Below are 21860 nucleotides of genomic sequence, written 5' to 3'. Positions count from 1 at the left end.
AAGTTAGGATTTCATAAGCCTAGGTATTGTTTAAATTTGTATTTGGTAGGCTAAGTAACTTATCTGTGCAAGTTCTGATGTTTTAAATCAATATTGTATTAGGATAAATTACAGTTAAATAGCAGAATATATATATTATCCTATTGTTTATAAGCACTATTAGAATTGTATTGCTTGGATGTTAAAAGATAAAGATTTTAGTCTCACTGTGTAAACTGAATGAAAGGCTATTTGTAAATAAGGCTGGTTTTAAAGGTAAACGTGTATGAACTTTGCATAGCATATTTAAATAGTTTTCAAACACATATAATATTGTGTCATATTCTGGTATTGCAAATATATTTCAAAATGTTCATGGATATTAACTAAATAAAAGAATTCAGGTATTTATATTAATTGTATGGTTTCTAGTAGATGCATGTTAGTTAAGGGTTTCTATTTTAAGGATAATTATTATTTGTATTGTGTTATAACCCTGCCATAAGCTGATATATTATTTGGAGAACACTACTTAGATTCTTATCCTAAATACTGACATATTGTTTGGAGGCACTTGCATGAGATTTATTAATATTTATCATATTGATATCATATATTTGTAGTAAATAGAAATTATTATAAAAGAGAGAAAAAGTTTCATATTTCGATATTAATATTTTGAAGATATAATTTTTGAAAAATTGAAATATTGATTTTCATATTTCGAGATTGATATTAATATCTTGAAATATTATTAAAGATTAATTTTTGAAAAATTAATAAAAATATTAATTTTTCATATTTAAAAATTAATCAAAAATATAAATTTTTCATATTTCGAAATATTAATTTTTCATATTTCAAAATTAATACAATTTTAATATAATTTTTTTATCCTCTCTTTTTATTGGCAAAAATTGTATAAGCGTTTTAATTTAACTAAATACTAAATCAATATAATAATGTCTGTAGCCAGAAGCGACTCATTTAATTCTGTAGATAGCGATGAAAATGGTCCCCTCACAATACCTATTACTAAAGGTCAGGTCCTTAAGAAAGATACCATAAGTTACATTAAAGGGAAGTTTAATATTGCGGGTGAATTAAATGATTTTATGGATATCCTTGAAACTAGGGCTAAAAATATTACCGTTAATAATAAAATGTGGAATGAAGAGAATTAATTCTTTCAAGAATTATTAATGATTAATCAATGCAAGACTCCCAAAAAGCGAGACAAACTAATACTAAAATCTTGGCCCCTTTTAATATGCATTATTGACGAAATGTCGTTTTGTGTCATAGACAAACGATTGCAAATACAGGAGCTAGAAAGTAGTATTCGTTCCTCACGCAGATGCGAAGAGGATTTAAAAATAGCCAAAAATAAAATGGATGAATTTACCCAAAACCTAACCGCCTTAGATAAGCATAACATAGACTTACTCGCACAGATACAAGATTTAAATAAACAGCTTGCGCAAAGCCAGAAGGAATTAAGTGATTTAAAAAGGTCATATCGCCATAATGAAAACCCTTATATTAACAGTGAGAATAATGCAGATAATGCTAACTCCTTTAGCGAACGCATCAGGGACAAGGTACAAAAATATATGGAACAGTATAGATAAATGACCCCTAATGGGTCAGAAATAGATTTCCCAAATAGACAATCACCTCATGATGTAGATCCAGGAGACTGCTGTAACTCAGCTGGTGCGGGGGATGGAATAGAGAATACCAAAATAAGTCTAATAAAGTATATGATTCCCATAAAATAGTCACCTTCATACAGCGCGCAGTACCTATATTCTCCAATAAGAGAACAAAATCTGTAATTGATCATTTAGAAGCTTTTGAAAATGCATTAGCTATAATGAATGTTACAAGTGAGAAATTAAAAATTGAATTTCTGCCCTGGGTATTTGACAGTAAGCATCACAAATTCTTTACTTCACTAAAGGATATGAATATTCATTCCTGGAATGAAATAAAATGACAATGCAGAAAAGAATTCAGGCAATATCGCATTAAAACTGCCGCGAAAATGGCGGTATATGGTTTAAAGTGTAGTGCGAATCAAAGTCCCATTAAGTTCCTTCCTGAATTGAAAAATGCGTACAGTATGGCTGAAGATAATCCCAGATTTGATGGCTCAGAATTTGTAAATTTATTTTTTGAAGCACTGCCTACACCCATCAAAATTAACTTAGCTAGAGATTTTGATGAGGACTGCTCATTGGAATGGCTGATCAAAGAGAGTACAAAATTATACTCTATTCAGCAATCCAGTGAACAGGGGGTGAAAAGGGAATCAAAACCCAAAATTGTGGCAGAAACTAGGGTGTCAACTAGCCCCCTCAATTTGGAGTCTAAAAAGAAAACCTATGCGGAGGTGGCCAGTCAAAACAGGCCATCTCCACAGAGGTTTAACTCTGCCCCCTCCCCTACACAGGTTGAGGCGCAGGGAGACTATAACCAAAGTGGGGGACATAATCAGGTGAATAATTACTCACAAAGAGAATACTCACCAAATAATTGGTACCCATGCAAAGGTAGATACAATAGACGGCGAAGATATTCTCAGGGTAACTAGACACCCCAAATGTATACTTCTCCCCAAAATCATTACGCTGAACAAGCTGAACCCCAGGGGCAACCATGCCAAAATAGAAATAGCGGCCCTGATTCTGAGGGAACCCAATGGTCCAGGAATCATTATTATGGGGCACCAAGAGATAGGCCCAGTGGTAGAGGTAACTTGTACCAGGTAGATATGCTGTTTACCCAGTTAAATCGGCTGAGCGAACAATTCGCTAATATGAGTCAACCTTCTATGGCTCAGCAACTGAACAATACTTTTTTAGGGGTACAGCCAGTGGTCAGCAGTGGACCACAGGCACAGTCATAAATACTGCAGCATCACCTGAGAGGGAGGGGAGAGATATACAAAATGTAATGATAAATGTCAATGGTACTGATCCTGTTCTCTCCCCACAGACCGGAAACGGACAATTTAACTTTGATGATGAGCAACTTCGGCCTGAAAGCATTAACCAATCTTTCCCTTTGCAGCACTCTCTTAACCTTGTTTCCCCAGATGCAGTACACAATAATCCAGCCGACCCTGTCATAGAGGAGACCGGTAGGTATGAAACTTCTTCTGCATCGGAAAACATGGCGAATTCAGGTAACACATGGCGATGTATTAACCATATCTCTCCACAAGGGGGATCATAGAATCCCTAAGGGGGGAGGCCACACTCAATACCTCACAGGGATTGAGAGAGTTAAAGAGATCTATTTATCCCTATACAACTGCATTACCTTGGTACAACAAAATATGCCATGTTGAGTTTAAAAAAGAAGCTAGCTATATAAGCGAAGGCTTATTAGCACAGATAGCTGAACCTAAAGTGATTAAATATCTTTCTCCCCAAGACCACAGTGTCAACGGCCTGGATGACAGGTCTGAAAGCTATAACACCACAGCTAAATGCTTATTATCTGTATCTACAGGTAATAAATCAGTGAAGCACCTGTTTTTCGTTTTAAATACTCCCCATAATCAAATATACATTGGCAATGATATCTTACATAGATATGCCATACAAATAGATTTGATTAAATCTTGCCTCTGGAGCAGGTTAAAGGGGGACCCTGAACTATTGCCATATGCTGAGAATATGCAGGTATCTAGCGATGTTATAATTCCTGCTGGGGCTGATAAATTTCTTTTACCCTGAGCAGGTTAAAGGGGGACCCTGAAGTATTTCAGGATGGTTTGTTAATTAGAACCTCCAAAACTGGCATTAAGCAATGGGTAGTACCCACCAAGTTCAGAGGTCTAATGCTTCAACATGCCCATGATGCTCCCACATCTGGTCATCGTGGTGCCAAACTCACGTATGAAATATTGCGTGATTATGTTTTTTGGCCACACATGTTGAAAGATGTTCAAACCTACTGTCAAGGTAAAGTATACAAGGTTATTGGTAAGACTATAGTTAAATTATAAGTCACTGCAGTTTATAGTACAGTTGAAAGATTTAAAGAAGCAGTTTGTATTTCAAGTTAGGATTTCATAAGCCTAGGTATTGTTTAAATTTGTATTTGGTAGGCTAAGTAACTTATCTGTGCAAGTTCTGATGTTTTAAATCAATATTGTATTAGGATAAATTACAGTTAAATAGCAGAATATATATATTATCCTATTGTTTATAAGCACTATTAGAATTGTATTGCTTGGATGTTAAAAGATAAAGATTTTAGTCTCATTGTGTAAACTGAATGAAAGGCTATTTGTAAATAAGGCTGGTTTTAAAGATAAACGTGTATGAACTTTGCATAGCATATTTAAATAGTTTTCAAACGCATATAATATTGTGTCATATTCTGGTATTGCAAATACATTTCAAAATGTTCATGGATATTAACTAAATAAAATAATTCAGGTATTTATATTAATTGTATGGTTTCTAGTAGATGCATGTTAGTTAAGGGTTTCTATTTTTAAGGATAATTATTATTTGTATTGTGTTATAACCCTGCCATAAGCTGATATATTATTTGGAGAGCACTACTTAGATTCTTATCATAAATACTGACATACTTCACCTGTAAGTATTTGTGTATTTACTGTGTTAATGCAAAACAATGTAACATTATGATGAATAAGCAATGCAAACTCCAGTCCGTCTCCACTTCATAAATCTAGTCCTCTATCCCCATAGTTCATTATAGCATTCACTAATGAAAACTCTATGGTTTATGTTATATTCTCATATGTACCATTCAATTTGTTATATTACGTCCTTTGTTTGTAGTAACATTTTTTTTTCTTTTCTTATTCAACAGGAAAGGTGACACCGCCTCAGAAATTATCATTTGCAATAAGGATTTTTTTTAATAAGTATTTGAATTTCGGCAATAACATTTTACATTTCTTCATTAAAAATGAATTTGGTTTCTGTAATTAGTTTTATTTATAAATTTATATATGTGTTTCTGTGACTATGGTTGTTTTTATCTTGTTCATATTGCTATAATCTTTTCCATGCTAATATTGATTGATACATTCAAATTACTTATTTCAACATGCACTATCATTACAAAACACATGCTGCACGTACATTTTTGAAGTTTCAAATAATAATAAATAGATCATTGCAATAAACCAACATTAAATTCATTAAAAAGTTTATTTATTTAAACATCAGTGTCATGTTAATCAGACTTGTTATATGTTAGTCTTTCCATTTGCTTTACAAGGTTACACAATAATTCATTTTGCTTCATCATGAGCTAATTTCTGTCCCGCATAACATTATTTTGGTCATGCAATAAATCATTTTGGCACCTCAAAACATCATTTTTGTCCCTTACTATATCTTTTATTCCACTCAGGAGATTATTTCTTTCACCTTCTATTAAGAGTTTCCTTTCAATATATTGTTTATGTTCTAGTCTGTAGGTTGAAGCCATTTCATTAATATTTTCTAATTATGTTCTTCTGCTATTGTGATTATCATTTCTTTCTAATACATGTTCTGTGTCCATGTTGTCTGTTGCTGGTGGTTCAGAAATAGGTGTCCCTATTTGTGTTTCACCATCCTCACCATCATCTTTCTCCTCAGTAATAGTGTTTTCCACTATTGCTTCTAGATGAATCTCACAAATCTCCTCTGGATTATCTATAAGCCACATTGAGTAAATTGCAATGAAATGTAATTCAAAAATACACATCAATATTATAATTTGGATAACAGATTATATTGTAATTACCTAATTACCTTCAAACAATGGTAGTGATGTTTCATGCATACTTGACAACAAAGCACAGACCTCTATAAAATAATTGATTGGTAGAAATAAATGAATATATATATATATATATATATATATATATATATTGCTTTTGAAGATTAAACGAAAGAGAATGTGGGATGAAAGGTAATTTTAACAAATAGATTTAGCAACTTAAGAGTTACTACTATCATTGCACAGATAAACAATTGTTGTATATTTACCTATGTTATCATTCTGTGTCCTCAAAGTGCTGCTTGATGGGTCTTCAACACATCCAAATTTTTTATATTCTTCCTCTGCACATTCTCCCTTGTGACTCTCCATTGATAATTCCTTATTGCTAGAAGCTTAATTTTTTTTATAATAAATGGATTGCTTAACATATTAGTATCTATTAATGCATGTGTGGCATAATAATAAACAATTGTCTAATACCTTGGAAAAGAATAGTTTCGGAAGGCACATCAATACCGACAATTACGGCATTACCCATCCTTGCATACCTTTGACATTCGTAGTGGGTTAAATCTGCATGGAATCCCATTCCTCCACATTTTTTTTGGCAGATTGTTTTTCTTTACTAATTTTATTTTTAATTTGACGTCTAATGTCAGCAATTCTTTTTTGCATGCCTTTGCATCTTTTGGAAATTCGTATCTAGACAAAAGAAAAAACGACGGCACTACTGGTGCTGTGTCCCTAATTTCACTCCTATTTCTCCTAGTATCGGAGAGAGAGAAAGATTTTTTAGAATAAATGAGTATATACTATGGGACTTAGGTGCTGTACATTAGAAGAAACATACCAAGAGTTAACAATTGCAGTGGCAATTGAGAGAATGTACATAGATAGCACTCAACAGCTTTTGAAGGAGATTTACCAAAGTTACCATAGGAATGATAACCCTAAGAAATGGCGGATTAAAACTTAACATTTATTCGAAATATTAAAAACGGGGTGTGTGAAAATTTAAAATCACAGTCAGTGTGAGTGAGTGAATGGCGGCTAATGGCCAAAAAGCCTCCAAATCATAAAGTATTCAGATTATGTGAAAGCTAAGTGCGTTGTTGGGGTACATCACTAACCTCCTAATAATAAGGAAGTCAGTTACTATTATTATAATCCTTGTCTGACTTTTATAATTGTAAATATTATGATGCCCCAAAAGGAGGTTGGGAGGTAAATGTGGGGTATACTCTATTGGTGTAATGCCCCTACGATTACGTTGACTGATAATACCTGTTATGAAATCAGTGTAAAACGATAGCCCCCTAGTAAATACCTATACAAAGTCATAGGGTTCCACTAGAATACACTGGTAGCATAGCTAGAGCTGCCAAAATTGTGTTCCAATATGGTTGTAAGATATCTTATATCTACTATAAGGACACTATTGAATGGGTATAATACCTATCTAATATACTCGTTGAGGATTGATATCAGTTATTCTTATAGTAGAAGCAATATTCCGGCATGCTCTCAGCCAGATTGTTATTGGTTACCGGGTGAGCCTCAGGGTAAATCTATGGGGTATATCGTAAGTGTAATAAACCTCAGGTAATAGTCAGATAGTGCTTGGTGCAAGTTTATACAATAGATTCAACTCTTTTGGCTTTATTTAAATTACGCTGGTAAGTATCCGACTAAAGTATTTAAATAGATTTTAGAGTAACCTTCGTTTGTAATCACCACTCACAGTTGCATTAATATACGTGTCTGGTTTGTTTCATAAATTCAAGTGGTATATCAGGAGATTGCCCCCTAGTGGATGCCTGTAACAAATCCTGAGGTTCCACTATAATAATAATGCGCTAGTAATATAGCTGAATCAGCCACAATTATATTCCAGTCTAGTGGTAAAAGAGTAGATGTCTTATCTATGCTGTAAGAACACTGTTTCATAGGTATAATACCTATATTTTTTGTTTATTGGAGATATATATCAATTATTCTTGTAATATAAACAATATTCCAGTGTACACTTGGCTGGCTTATTATTGGTTACCAGGTATACCCCTAGATAATTATATGGTATATAGCATAAATATGATAAACCTCGGGTGATAGTCAGATAGTGCTTGGTGCAGGTTTATATAGTAGATTTAACTTGTACCACCTTATTTGAATTCTACTGGTAAGTCTCCAATGGAGTAGTTAGAGGGATTTTTTGGAGTGACATTCGTTTGTAATCACCACCCTCAGTTGTGCTAACATATATGTGGGGTTTGTACCAATAGTATTGCTAGAGAAGCCTCAAATTATCCAGACACAACTTTGTTAGAATTATGCTATGATACTTGAGATCAGGGTGAATCGAGTTAGAGTTAGCTTACTGATAATAAAATCACTCCCAGCTCCCACCTAAAGTACAGACATATATTACGGTAAATGGAGAACACCCCTAAGTGGTTAAATTACACTGCTATGCCACAGATTGCAGTGGTCCATACCTAATATTCAATAAAATATAGGTTTTTATCTTGCCTGCAGCTGGGCTAATAGCAAGTAAGTCCACTGAGGAGAGGCCGCTAAATTGCACGCTGAGAAAGGTGATCGTATCGCTAGTGTGACAAAGTACTTATTATTGAGTGGTTACAACTAATGCTTCGGATAGGGTAGTAATAATGTTATGCTAGAGTGACCGGGGCATCACACAACCACACACGCTCTCAGTTTTAAATTTAAATTCTAATTAATCATTCATTCACTCTAATGTTCACACTGCTGCTGTGTTAAAAAAGGGGAGATGTAATCTCTTTTGGAAATTCACCTTCTGAAGAAACAGCATTGCTAATATTTGACCATATATTTCGCTTTCTTTGTGCAGGTACAGTTCTTGAATGATATCCAATAATCTCGTCATAATTCTGCATTACTAAGTCAACTAGTATTTCATTCTGAGTTTGAGTAAATTGCACTGATCTTCCAGATTTTTTAACATTGTTTGTAGAATCCATATTTGCCTCTGATAACATGCTATTTATATGGCTAAAGAAAGGTCTCTGTTCTGACTACAGAGCTTTTTATTTGTGAATAGTGATAACAAAGGGAGTATTTATTTTTAGTTCACACCTGTTGTCTCTATGGGTTATCAGTTGGACTAGACACAAAATGTATCTAAAAATGTGTATGTACTTTAATAACAATATGATAACTACATATATAAACAACCATAATGTTTTGAATAAAATATGTAGAGCTTCTTTTTAGTACTAGAACAATGTTTATTTTTGACTGTGAAAAAGCGCACATTAACATCACAGGAATAGTTACATACACTCCCATAATATAGCACTATCAACATAAAAAAAAATGCGCATATCTGTTGCGCAGACTATGCACTTGAAAATCCATACACATATTTACTGCGCATTAACATTTGCGCTTGCTATCGAGTATAATAAATAATCTATATATAGGTTTATAGCACTATTAGTACTATTTGTAGAAATCGTCTCTACATATTTTAACATTAATATTAACATTCATATTGGAAACTATTATATATATATATATATATATATATATATATATGTTTTCATTTTTTCTTTTTCTGCGCTCGAAAAACTACTTTTTTTGCGCATTGATATTATGCAATTTTGCAATTTTTTAGGGTACATAAACTGTTCAGTTCCGGATTCAGTTTAGTTTCACTTTTGAATTCCTTTGCGGATTGAGCAGTGAGCATATTATTATTATATATTATTAATAAAATGTCTAGGTTGCGCAAATTCTCGTTAGGTGAACTAATCATTATCACCTATACAATGGAGAAGTACTTTCCTAGACACAGAAGGGGCATCTACACCCTGGACCCAGACCGCCGCAATGCCATCCTTGGAGAGATGGTGCGCAGGGTGCGCAGAATTTCTGGGCATCCTAGAACACGAAAGCAATGCCTGAAAAGGTTCAACGACCTGAATCGCAGTAAAAAAAAAATGCGCGCTATTATCTCCATAAATGTAAGTATTTTTTTGTTTAGCATTCAGTCAATTCAATTCACATACATACATATGTCTGTACACTGTGTGACTGACTTACATATGGCTTAGGTGTAAACAATTTGGGTTCCTAACTAGCACTTATATGATAATTGTGTTACATGCAAATAAGTAAGATTCTTAGAAGAAATAATTTACATCGTATTCCTTTTTGTAGTTAAAGAAACATGTACACATGCAAATGTAAGTGTTTTCCTTTTTTAAATAAAGCACTGCTTGTGTAGACATGTCAATGTAACATTTACGAATAATTGACATACAATTTATTTATCTTCTGTAATAATTAAAGGGACAGTATACACCAAATTCTCGAATATGTAAAAATATGAATAATCACTTTATTGACAATGACATGTTTTAAAAATGTTATTTCTGTAAATTTTTACAGTCAGACACCGAAGGGCACCGCGGTTTCTTTCATGTAATTGGCAAGAGTCCATGAGCTAGTGACGTATGGGAAATACATTCCTACCAGGAGGGGCAAAGTTTCCCAAACCTCAAAATGCCTATAAATACACCCCTCACCACACCCACAATTCAGTTTTACAAACTTTGCCTCCCATGGAGGTGGTGAAGTAAGTTTGTGCTAGATTTCTATGTTGATATGCGCTTCGCAGCAGGCTGAAGCCCGGTTTTCCTCTCAGAGTGCAGTGAATGTCAGAGGGATGTGAAGAGAGTATTGCCTATTTGAATACCATGGACTTCCTCTAGGGGATCTATTTCATAGGTTCTCTGTTATCGGTCATAGAGATTTCTTCTCCTACCTCCCTTTTCAGATCGACGATATACTCTTATATACCATTACCTCAACTGATTCTCGTTTCAGTACTGGTTTGGCTATCTACTATATGTAGATGGGTGTCTTAGGGTAAGTAAGTCTTATTTTATTCATGACACTCTAAGCTATGGTTGGGTACTTTATATGTAAAGTTCTAAATATATGTTTTAAACTTATATTTGCCATGATTCAGGATAATCAGTATTCCTTCTTTCAGACTGTCAGTTTCATTTTTTGGGAAAATGCATATGAATTTATATTTTCCTTACCTTAAAAATTTTCAATTGACTTTTTTTCTAAATTGCGGGCTGTTAGGCTCGCGGGTGCAGAAAATGCTTCAATTTATTGCGTCATTTTTGGCGCGAGACTTTTTTTTCACGTGGTTGCGTCATTTTTTAATTATGTGTGTTGCGGACGTTTTTGGTGCCAAAAAATATGGGCGTCATTCTTGGCGCCAAAAAATGTGGGCGTTATACTTGGCGCCAAAAATGTCATACTGGACGCCAGTTTTTTTCACATTATTTCAGTCTCACTTTTTAGTTGCTTCTGGTTTCTAGAGGCTTGTTTTGTTTTGCTTTTTTCCCATTCCTGAAACTGTCATTTAAGGAATTTGATAATTTTGCTTTATATGTTGTTTTTTCTATTAAATATTGCAAGATGTCACTAGCTGACCCTGGATCAGAATCTACTTCTGGAAAGACGCTGCCTGATGTTGGTTCTACCAAAGCTAAGTGCATTTGTTGTAAACTTTTGTTAACTGTTCCTCCGGCTGTAGTTTGTGTTAGTTGTCATGATAAGCTATCTAACACAGATAATATTTCCATTAGTAATAATCCATTACCTGTTGTTGTTCCTTCAACATCTAATGTTCAGGATGTTCCTGTTAATGTAAGAGAATTTGTTTCTAATTCTATTCGGAAGGCTCTGTCTGTTATTCCTCCTTCTAGTAAACGTAAAAGGTCTTTTAAAACTTCTCATATTTCAGATGAATTTTTAAATGACCGCCATCATTCTGACTTATCTATTTCTGATGAGGATCTATCTGATTCAGAAGATTCTGCCTCAGATATTGACACTGATAAATCTTCATATTTGTTTAAGATGGAGTTTATTCATTCTTTACTTAAAGAAGTGTTGATTGCATTAGATATGGAGGAGTCTAGTCCTCTTGATATTAAAACTAATAAGCGTTTAAATTCAGTTTTTAAACCTCATGATGTAGTTATTCCAGAAGTTTTTCCAGTTCCTGATGCTATTTCAGAAGTAATTTCTAGGGAATGGAATAGTCTGGGTACTTCATTTACTCCTTCTCCAAGGTTTAAGAAATTGTACCCTTTGCCATCTGATAGATTAGAGGTTTGGGAAAAAATCCCCAAAGTTGATGGGGCTATCTCTACTCTTGCTAAACGTACTACTATTCCTATGGCAGATAGTACTTCTTTTAAGGATCCTTTAGATAGGAAGCTTGAATCCTTTCTAAGGAAGGCTTATTTATGTTCAGGTAATCTTCTTAGACCTGCTATTTCTTTGGCTGATATTGCTGCAGCTTCCACCTTCTGGTTGGAGGCTTTAGCGCAACAAGTGTCAGACCATAATGCTTATAGCATTGTTAAACTTCTTCAACATGCTAATAACTTTGTTTGTGATGCCATTTTTGATATCATTAGAATTTATGTCAGGTATATGTCTTTAGCTATTTTAGCTAGCAGAGCTTTATGGCTTAAGTCTTGGAATGCAGATATGACTTCTAAGTCAACATTGCTTTCTCTTTCTTTCCAAGGTAATAAATTATTTGGTTCTCAGTTGGATTCAATGATTTCAACTGTTACTGGGGGGAAGGTAGCCTTTTTGCCTTAGGACAAAAAATCTAAAGGTAAATATAGGGCTACTAATCGTTTTCATTCCTTTCGTCAGAATAAGGAACAGAAGCCTGACCCTTCCCCTAAAGGAACAGTTTCCGTTTGGAAACCTTCTCCAGTCTGGAATAAATCCAAGCCTTTTAGAAAGTCAAAACCAGCTCCCAAATCCACATGAAGGTGCGGCCCTCATTCCAGCACAGCTGGTAGGGGGCAGGTTATGATTTTTCAAAGATGTTTGGATCAATTTGATTCAAAGTCTTTGGATTCAGAACATTGTTTCACAAGGGTACAGAATAGGTTTCAAGGTAAGACCGCCTGTGAGAAGATTTTTTTCTCTCATGCATTCCAGTAAACCCAGTAAAGGCTCAGGCATTTCTGAAATGTGTTTCAGACCTAGAGTCGGCTGGGGTAATTGTGCCAGTTCCAGTTCTGGAACGGGGTCTGGGGTTTTACTCAAATCTGTTCATTGTACCAAAGAAGGAGAATTCCTTCAGACCAGTTCTGGATCTAAAAATATTGAATCGTTATGTAAGGATACCAACATTCAAAACGGTGACTATAAGGACTATTCTGCCTTTTGTTCAGCAAGGGCATTATATGTCTACAATAGACTTACAGGATGCATATCTTCATATTCCAATTCATCCAGATCACTATCAGTTTCTGAGATTCTCTTTTCTAGACAAGCATTACCAGTTTGTTGCTCTTCCGTTTGGCCTAGCAACAGCTCCAAGAATCTTTTCAAAGGTTCTTGGTGCCCTTCTCTCTGTAATCAGAGAATAGGGTATTGCGGTATTTCCTTATTTGGACGATATTTTGGTACTTGCTCAGTCTTTACATTCTGCAGAATCTCATACAAATCAACTTGTGTTGTTTCTTCAAAGACATGGTTGGAGGATCAATTTACCAAAGAGTTCCTTGATTCCTCAGACAAGGGTAACCTTTTTGGGTTTCCAAATAGATTCAGTGTCCATGACTTTGTCTCTAACAGAAAAGAGATGTCTGAAATTGGTTTCAGCTTGTCGAAACCTTCAGTCTCAATCATTCCCTTCGGTAGCTTTGTGCATGGAAATTCTAGGTCTCATGACTGCTGCATCAGACGCGATCCCTTTTGCTCGTTTTCACGTGAGACCTCTCCAGCTTTGTATGCTGAACCAATGGTGCAGGGATTATACAAAGATATCCCAATTAATATCCTTAAATCCCAATGTTCGATCTTCTCTGACTTGGTGGTTGGATCACCATCGTTTAATTCAAGGGGCCTCTTTTGTTCATCCAACCTGGACTGTGATCTCAACAGATGTGAGTCTTTCAGGTTGGGGAGCTGTATGGGGATCTCTGACAGCCCAGGGGGTTTGGGAATCTCAGGAGGCGAGATTACCAATCAACATTTTGGAACTCTGTGCGATTTTCAGAGCTCTTCAGTTCTGGCCTCTCCTGAAGAGAGAATCGTTTATTTGTTTTCAGATAGACAATGTCACAACTGTGGCATATGTCAATCATCAAAGTGGGACTCACAGTCCTCAGGCTATGAAAGAAGTATCTCGGATACTTGTATGGGCGGAGTCTAATTTCTGTGATTCACATCCCAGGTATAGACAATTGGGAAGTGGATTATCTCAGTCGCCAGACGTTACATCCAGGCAAATGGTCTCTTCACCCAGAGGTATTTCTTCAGATTGTTCAAATCTGGGGACTTCCACAAATAGATCTGATGGTTTCTCATCTAAACAAGAAACTTCCCAGGTATCTGTCCAGATCCAGGGATCCTCAGGCGGAAGTGGTGGATGCGTTGTCACTTCCTTGGAATTATCAACCTGCTTATATCATTCCGCCTCTAGTTCTTCTTCCAAAAGTGATTTCCAAAATCCTAATGGAGCGTTCGTTTGTACTGCTGGTGGCTCCAGCATGGCCACACAGGTTTTGGTATGCGGATCTCATTCGGATGGCCAGTTGCCAACCTTGGACACTTCCGTTAAGGCCAGACCTTCTATTTCAAGGCCCATTTTTCCATCAGGATCTCAAATCATTAAATTTGAAGGTATGGAGATTGAATGCTTAATACTTACTCATAGAGGTTTCTCTGCTTCAGTGATTAATACTATGTTACAGGCTTGTAAATCTATGTCTAGAAAGATTTATTACCGAGTTTGGAAGACTTACATTTCTTGGTGTTCTTCTCATAAATTCTCTTGGCATTCTTTTATAATTCCTAGAATTTTACAGTTTCTTCAGGATGGTTTGGAAAAAGGTTTGTCTGCAAGTTCCTTGAAAGGACAAATCTCTGCTCTTTCTGTACTTTTTCACAGAAAGATTGCTAATCATCCTGATATTCATTGTTTTGTACAGGCTTTGGTTCGTATTAAGCCTGTCATTAAGTAAATGTCTTCTCCTTGGAGTCTTAATTTGGTTCTGAGGGCTTTACAGGCTCCTCCGTTTGAACCTATGCATTCTCTGGATATTAAATTACTTTCTTGGAAAGTTTTATTCCTTTTGGCCATCTCTTCTGCTAGAAGAGTTTCTGAGTTATCTGCTCTTTCTTGTGAATCTCCTTTTCTGATTTTTCATCAGGATAAGGTGGTGTTGCGGACTTCATTTAATTTTTTACCTAAAGTTGTGAATTCTAACAACATTAGTAGAGAAATTGTTGTCCCTTCTTTGTGTCCTAATCCGAAGAATTCTCTGGAGAGATCTTTACATTCTTTGGATGTAGTAAGAGCTTTGAAATATTATGTTGAAGCTACTAAAGATTTCAGGAAGACTTCTAGTCTATTTGTTATCTTTTCTGGTTCTAGAAAAGGCCAGAAGGCTTCTGCCATTTCTTTGGCGTCTTGGTTAAAGTCTTTGATTCATCATGCTTATGTGGAGTCGGGTAAATCCCTGCCTCAAAGGATTATGGCTTATTCTACTAGGTCAGTTTCTACTTCCTGGGCTTTTAAGAATTAAGCTTCTGTTGATCAGATTTGCAAAGCAGCAACTTGGCCTTCTTTGCATACTTTTACTAAATTCTACCATTTTGATGTTTTTTCTTCTTCTGAAGCAGTTTTTGGTAGAAAAGTACTTCAGGCAGCTGTTTCAGTTTGATTCTTCTGATTATAATTTCAGTTTTTTTCATTATGTGATTAAAACTTTTTTATTTGGGTTGTGGATTATTTTTTCAGCAGAATTGGCTGTCTTTATTTTATCCCTCCCTCTAGTGACTCTTGCGTGGAAGTTCCACATCTTGGGTATCTGCTATCCCATACATCACTAGCTCATGGACTCTTGTCAATTACATGAAAGAAAACATAATTTATATAAGAACTTACCTGATAAATTAATTTCTTTCATATTGGCAAGAGTCCATGAGGCCCACCCTTTTTGTGGTGGTTATAATTTTATTTTTATTTTTTGTATAAAGCACAAATATTCCAATTCCTTGTTTGATGCTTTCGCTCCTTTCTTATCACCCCACTTCTTGGCTATTCATTAAACTGAATTGTGGGTGTGGTGAGGGGTGTATTTATAGGAATTTTGAGGTTTGGGAAACTTTGCCCCTCCTGGTAGGAATGTATATCCCATACATCACTAGCTCATGGACTCTTGCCAATATGAAAGAAATGAATTTATCAGGTAAGTTCTTACATAAATTATGTTTTTTGCGCCCCATCCCAGAAGATATAGTCAGTTCTGAGGATTCTGATCTACTGCCGCGAGTGTTCCTTGACCGGCCCAACCAAGGTAAAAAAAAATCAAAAATGAGTCATATCTTCTGTATTTTGTGAACCTTATTAATGTACATGCTCTTAATTATTATTATTTCAAAATAAATTACCTAGCACATCCACGCATGGAGCAGGAGGAAGTTGCCGAAGGACAGGAGGAGGCAGCAGAGTCGTCCGTGGAATGTAAGTTAATTGTTGGAAACATGACCATGGTCTATTGAAAAGTTATATATATATATATTATTATATAGAATGCAAAAAAGTAAAGTAGCGCTCTGAAATATAGGATAATTGCTCTAAAAATACTGTGAGCAACAAAGTAGACGAAAAAGAACTTGTGGAATAAAGTTCGTTTTATTTTTATAACTGGTTGCCTGGAACAAATTCTTTTTCTTCTACTTTGTTGCTCACAGTATTTTTAGAGCAATTATCCTATATTTCAGAGCGCTACTTTAATTTTTGCATTCTGTCTCTGTTTGGGGCATGTGTGGCAGACACGCCTGAAGTTGCAGCCTATCTATTGGATACTTACAGGGGGTGTGTCCCCCGCCCACTCTCCATTGTGCCGGGTCTCCGTTTCAACACCGGACCTTCAGGAGGAGTGCAGAAAAACAGTGAACTGTTCTACACTATATATTATTATATATATATATATATATATATATATATATATATATATATATATATATATATATATATATATATATATAAAACCTGTATATTCTAAATAAATTAATATTCATTACACAGCAACTCCAGAAGAGTCAATTACTGCAGAACACGGGTCTCCGAATGCAGATTTCGATGTAGGGGAGGATGAGGCTTCAGCTGCCTGTAAGTTTGAGAGCGAAAGAAAGGGAGAGAAACATAGGGAGAGACATACAGAGAGAGAGAAACACAGACAGAGAGAGAGAGAGAGAGAGAGAGATAGACAGAGAGAGAGAGAGAGATAGACAGACAGAGACAGAGAGACATATTTATTGATTGTGAAAAATAAAGAGAGTGAGAGATAGTGATGTACTTCTACATATTTTATAAAATGTTAACTATTTATTAATAATGTTTTCAAATGTTTTTTTTTATTAGCATTGGTACTTGAACAGGGACAAAAGTCCAAAGAAGCAGGCCGTGAGGAGGAGGAGGATCAGCAGCTGCGCACGCAATCTGATGAATGTAAGTTGATTACAGAGAGAGAGACAGACAGAAAAATAGTAACAGAAAAAGAGAGAGAGAGACACAGAGAGAGACAGAGAGAGACAAAGAGACAGAGAGAGTCAGACAGAGAGAGGCAGAGAGACAGATACAAACAGAAAGAGAGAGAGAAAGACAGAGAAAAAGAGACAGAGAGAGATAGACAGACAGAGAGAGAAAGAGAGAGACAGATAGAAAAATAAAAAGAGTAAGAGAGATAGCGATGTACTTCAACATATAAAATGTTAACTATTTATTAATAATGTTTTCAAATGTTTTTTTATTAGCATCGGTACTTGAACAGGGACAAGAGTCCGAAGAAGCAGGCCGTGAGGAGGAGGAGGAGGATCAGCGGCTGCGCACGCAGTCTGATGAATGTAAGTTGATTACAGAGAGAGAGAGAGAGACAGAGAGAAAGAGAGACACAGAGAGATAGAAACAGAGAGAGAGAAAAAGAGAGAGAGAAAAAGAGAGAGAAAGAGAGAGACAAAAAGACAGAGAGAGACACAGAGAGAGACAAAGAGACAGACAGACAAACAGAGAGACATAGAGAGAGAAACAGAGAAACAGATAGAAAAATATTGAGAGTGAGAGACTGCGATATACAAATCTATAATATTTATAAATTATACTTTTTTTTTTTAGCAAATGAAGTACAGCAGGATCAAGAATATGCTGAAGCAGCTGTTGAGGAGCAACGACTCACGCAGTCGGATGAGGCTCCTGAGGAGGAGGAGGAGGAGGAGGGTGAGGACTCAGCCGAGGGGTCCCAACAGGATACTAACGATGGTACGTTCAAAACAATACACCATATACAACAATACACGCTCGACGTATTTAAGCATTACACCAGCAGCTCACAAGAGCTGCTGGTGCAACGCCGCCCCCTGCTGACTTGTGTCAAAGAGGCCACCAGCAGGGCGGTGTCAATGAACCCGATCGTATTCGATTTCTGGTGATCTCCGGGGATCTCTGTCCGCCTGCTCCGAGCATTCGGAGCTTGATAAATATCCCACAGAGACTGATCGATACAAGTAACGAGTGACCAGAAATTTTTTTTTTATTTGTTTTAAATGTTTTTGCAGATAGAACAGCAAGACACACTAGGGAGAGGATTATTACCTTCCTAAAAGAGACAGAGGAGCAAGTACGGGAGCTACTGCAAAAAATTATAAGCACCCGACAGGCTTTCGAATCCATTTAATTGTTTCTAAAGTTTATTTGTACTTTCTGTTATTCGTTTCTGTATTAATTTATTATTTATATATTGTTATTAGTTAATAAATTATTTTTGGGTTAAGAAAAATGAGTTGGTCGCATTATTTATGAATGAAAATAAAATATTGAGAATGTCACAATGCGCATAATTGATTCACATAACAGTATGGCACAATGAGGAGACTCAACATTTTCATTTAGATGAGTTTGAAAAAAGTGACACGACATGTAACATTTGTTGATGCATTTGTCATAGACAGGTGTAAACTTGTAACTTTTGGAGAATGGTTGTAAAGACATGTGAAGTGAATCATGGAAGTGATAATTGAGTTAAGAAGATTACCATACAAATACACATATAACAATCAATAGACTGCTTTGTGTAAATACTATTTGACATATATATATAAATTTTGTCAATGCATTTACATTTAAATAGCAGTAGACACAATAAAAAAAAAATGACAACTACCAAGCATGCTATCATATTGTTATTGTGAGATCTACATAAAACTACATATTAGATGTACACACAATTTATCCACATATGAACACTGAAATTAAAATATATGAAACAATTAATATTAGGGCATACATAGCAATATAGAAATAGATACAGGCGCAAAATTTAGTCCGAGTCATGATAAATATGGGGAAGTACAATTGCGACCAACGGGATTTATCATAATACGCTACAGCTCGCCTGTTTTAAAAGGCGTGTAGTTGCGAGCAGTTTTGTGATAAATATGAGCGCAAATTTGCGCCATCACAGAAGCGAGTAGAGGCGCAGTTTCAGGCGCACGTATCAGACACTACGACTTGGCTTTGATAAATCTAGCCCTAAGTGCTATTGTATTGTCTTGTTATCTTGCATTTGTTGATTATGCAAATCTACTGTGTTGACTGGTCCTTTAAGCTATTCTCCAATTACTGTAGACATTGGTACTAAATGCAAATAATATGCTAACAATATATCCTAATTTGTGAACAAAGTAACTTGTGTTGAGAATAATACTTTGATTGCTGCAAATGATTTAACTCTGACTGAACTCAAGATAGGTATACAAGTAACGGTTAAACGCTCCCAAGTGGGCATGATAGAACTAATACTTTGATATACCAGAGAAATATGAATGTTCAGAGTGTGATTATACACTACTTAATAGTTTTTTAAGAATAACACTATGAGAAAGTGATAAAGTGGTTTCATATCGAAGCTGAATTAAGACAGTATTACTAAGCTAATAAACCTCAAATTGAGCTGACCTTTTACAGGTGTATCTGTAATACGTACATTACCTCTAATATAAGAAAAGGTCATAGTTAAACATTTATTATGGTTTATCAATCTGTTACTACTCGCTCAAGAATATAACTGTTAATAAGCGTTCAGAGTTATTAAATATTAAACTGGATTGAGATAACAATATTTAGTTAATATGCTAAAACGCTAAAATGAACCCTTTATACTGAGATACACATGTATTATGCTTTATATTGTGAACATAAGTAAAAGTCAACTATAAGCATAACTAGCGATCTATTAGCCTCACAAATAAGAATTGACATTGGGCTGTTTATTTAATAAGCAATATATATAAATGTCTTTATATTTTAAAACATCAAAACAGTGCTATTGTATTATTAGATTGATAACTTTAGTTTCGCTAAGGTTCTTCCCTAATACCTTATGAGTCTTAGTTACAATATAACACTTTAACAACTGCTACAAATGATTTAATTCTGACTAAACTCATGATAGATATACTAGCAACAATAAAGCATTGTAGAGTGGATATGATAAAATCAATTGATACTTTCATATACCAGAGAAATATGAATGATCAGAGTGTGATTATACACTATTCAATAGTTGTTGAAAAATAAACACTATGAGCAAGTGACAAAGTGTTTCATATTGAGGCTAAGTCAAGACAGTATTATTAAACCAATAGATCTTAAGTTGAGCTGACCTTTTTACAGCTGTATCTGTAACGCACATAATACCTCCAATATAAGATTAAGGTTATATTTAAAATCGTCCATCAATCTGTTACTACTCACTAAAGAACAAACCTATAAGGAAGTGACAAAAGTTATTCAATATTAAACTGGATTGGGACAACAATATTAAGTTAATACGCCAAACATCAAAATGAAGCTTTTTTATTGAGATACATATGTATTATGCTTTATACTTGCTAAAAACACCTTTTATACTGAGATACATATGTATTATGCTTTATACTGTGAATATAAGAAAAGCACAACTGGTGATTTATCAGCTTCACCAAAAATAATTGACATTGGACTGTATACTTAAGAAATATACTCAAACTTCTTTATACCCAAAAACATCTAGACAGCCTGTTTGAATTATTAGATCAATATTATTCTCATTTATTTCATAAGGTTATTTTCTGATACCTTATGATTCTTAGTTGCAATATAGTTATACCACACTCTACTGGAGGATACTTAAGAGTGATTTTAAAATTATTTTCCTATTTTATACAATAACTATTAAAAGTTAAGTTTTATTATTTATTTCCACAAATCTATTACAAGTGCTGTGTTCAATTAAATTTACTTATAGATTAATTCTTTTCTTGAGCAAGTTTCTTCTTACTCTAATATAACTTGCAGGAGTTTCAATACACAAGCACCCAGACCCCAAATAGTGTTTGATAATGGAATTATTTTCGATTTTAAAATATGTCTTATGAAAGGGTGGTTTACAAGATAAGGAGTACTATTGGTCTTTTTGCCAAATAAATAGTTCCATTCGACTGAGTCGAACGCTTTTTGCTCATCTTGGGAAAATATTGCATTATGGTGTCTATCAGAGGGTGAAGAAGTTTGACCTTGATATTTAAGATAATCTAGTACTAAAAAAAACATCCTAATATTAGAAGCCGAATTCCTCCCAATCATAAACCCAGTTTGATCTTTATGAATTATTGATTTTAAAACTCCCTGAAATCTGTCTGCGATAATATCTGTCAATAACTTATAGTGTGAGTTCAACAGGGATATAGGACTATACGACTCCATCATATTTGGACTTTTATTTGGTTTAAGTATTAACGTTGTCCATGATGAAGTAAAATTAGATGACATATCATTTAATTCTATTTAATGAGTTAAACAGAGAATTTAAACTAGGTAATATGTGTTCAGCCAATAATTTATAGTATTCGTTTGATAGTAGATCCGGCCCTGGGGATTTATTGTTTTTTAATTTCTTAATTGCCTTGCGTATCTCTTGATCAATGATTGGTTCAATGGTCTTATTCATCTCATCTTTATCTACTTTGGGGGT

The sequence above is a fragment of the Bombina bombina genome, chromosome 2, assembly GCF_027579735.1.
Source record: "Bombina bombina isolate aBomBom1 chromosome 2, aBomBom1.pri, whole genome shotgun sequence".
NCBI classification, from domain to species: Eukaryota; Metazoa; Chordata; class Amphibia; order Anura; family Bombinatoridae; genus Bombina; species Bombina bombina.
This window is presented reverse-complemented; position numbering follows the sequence as displayed.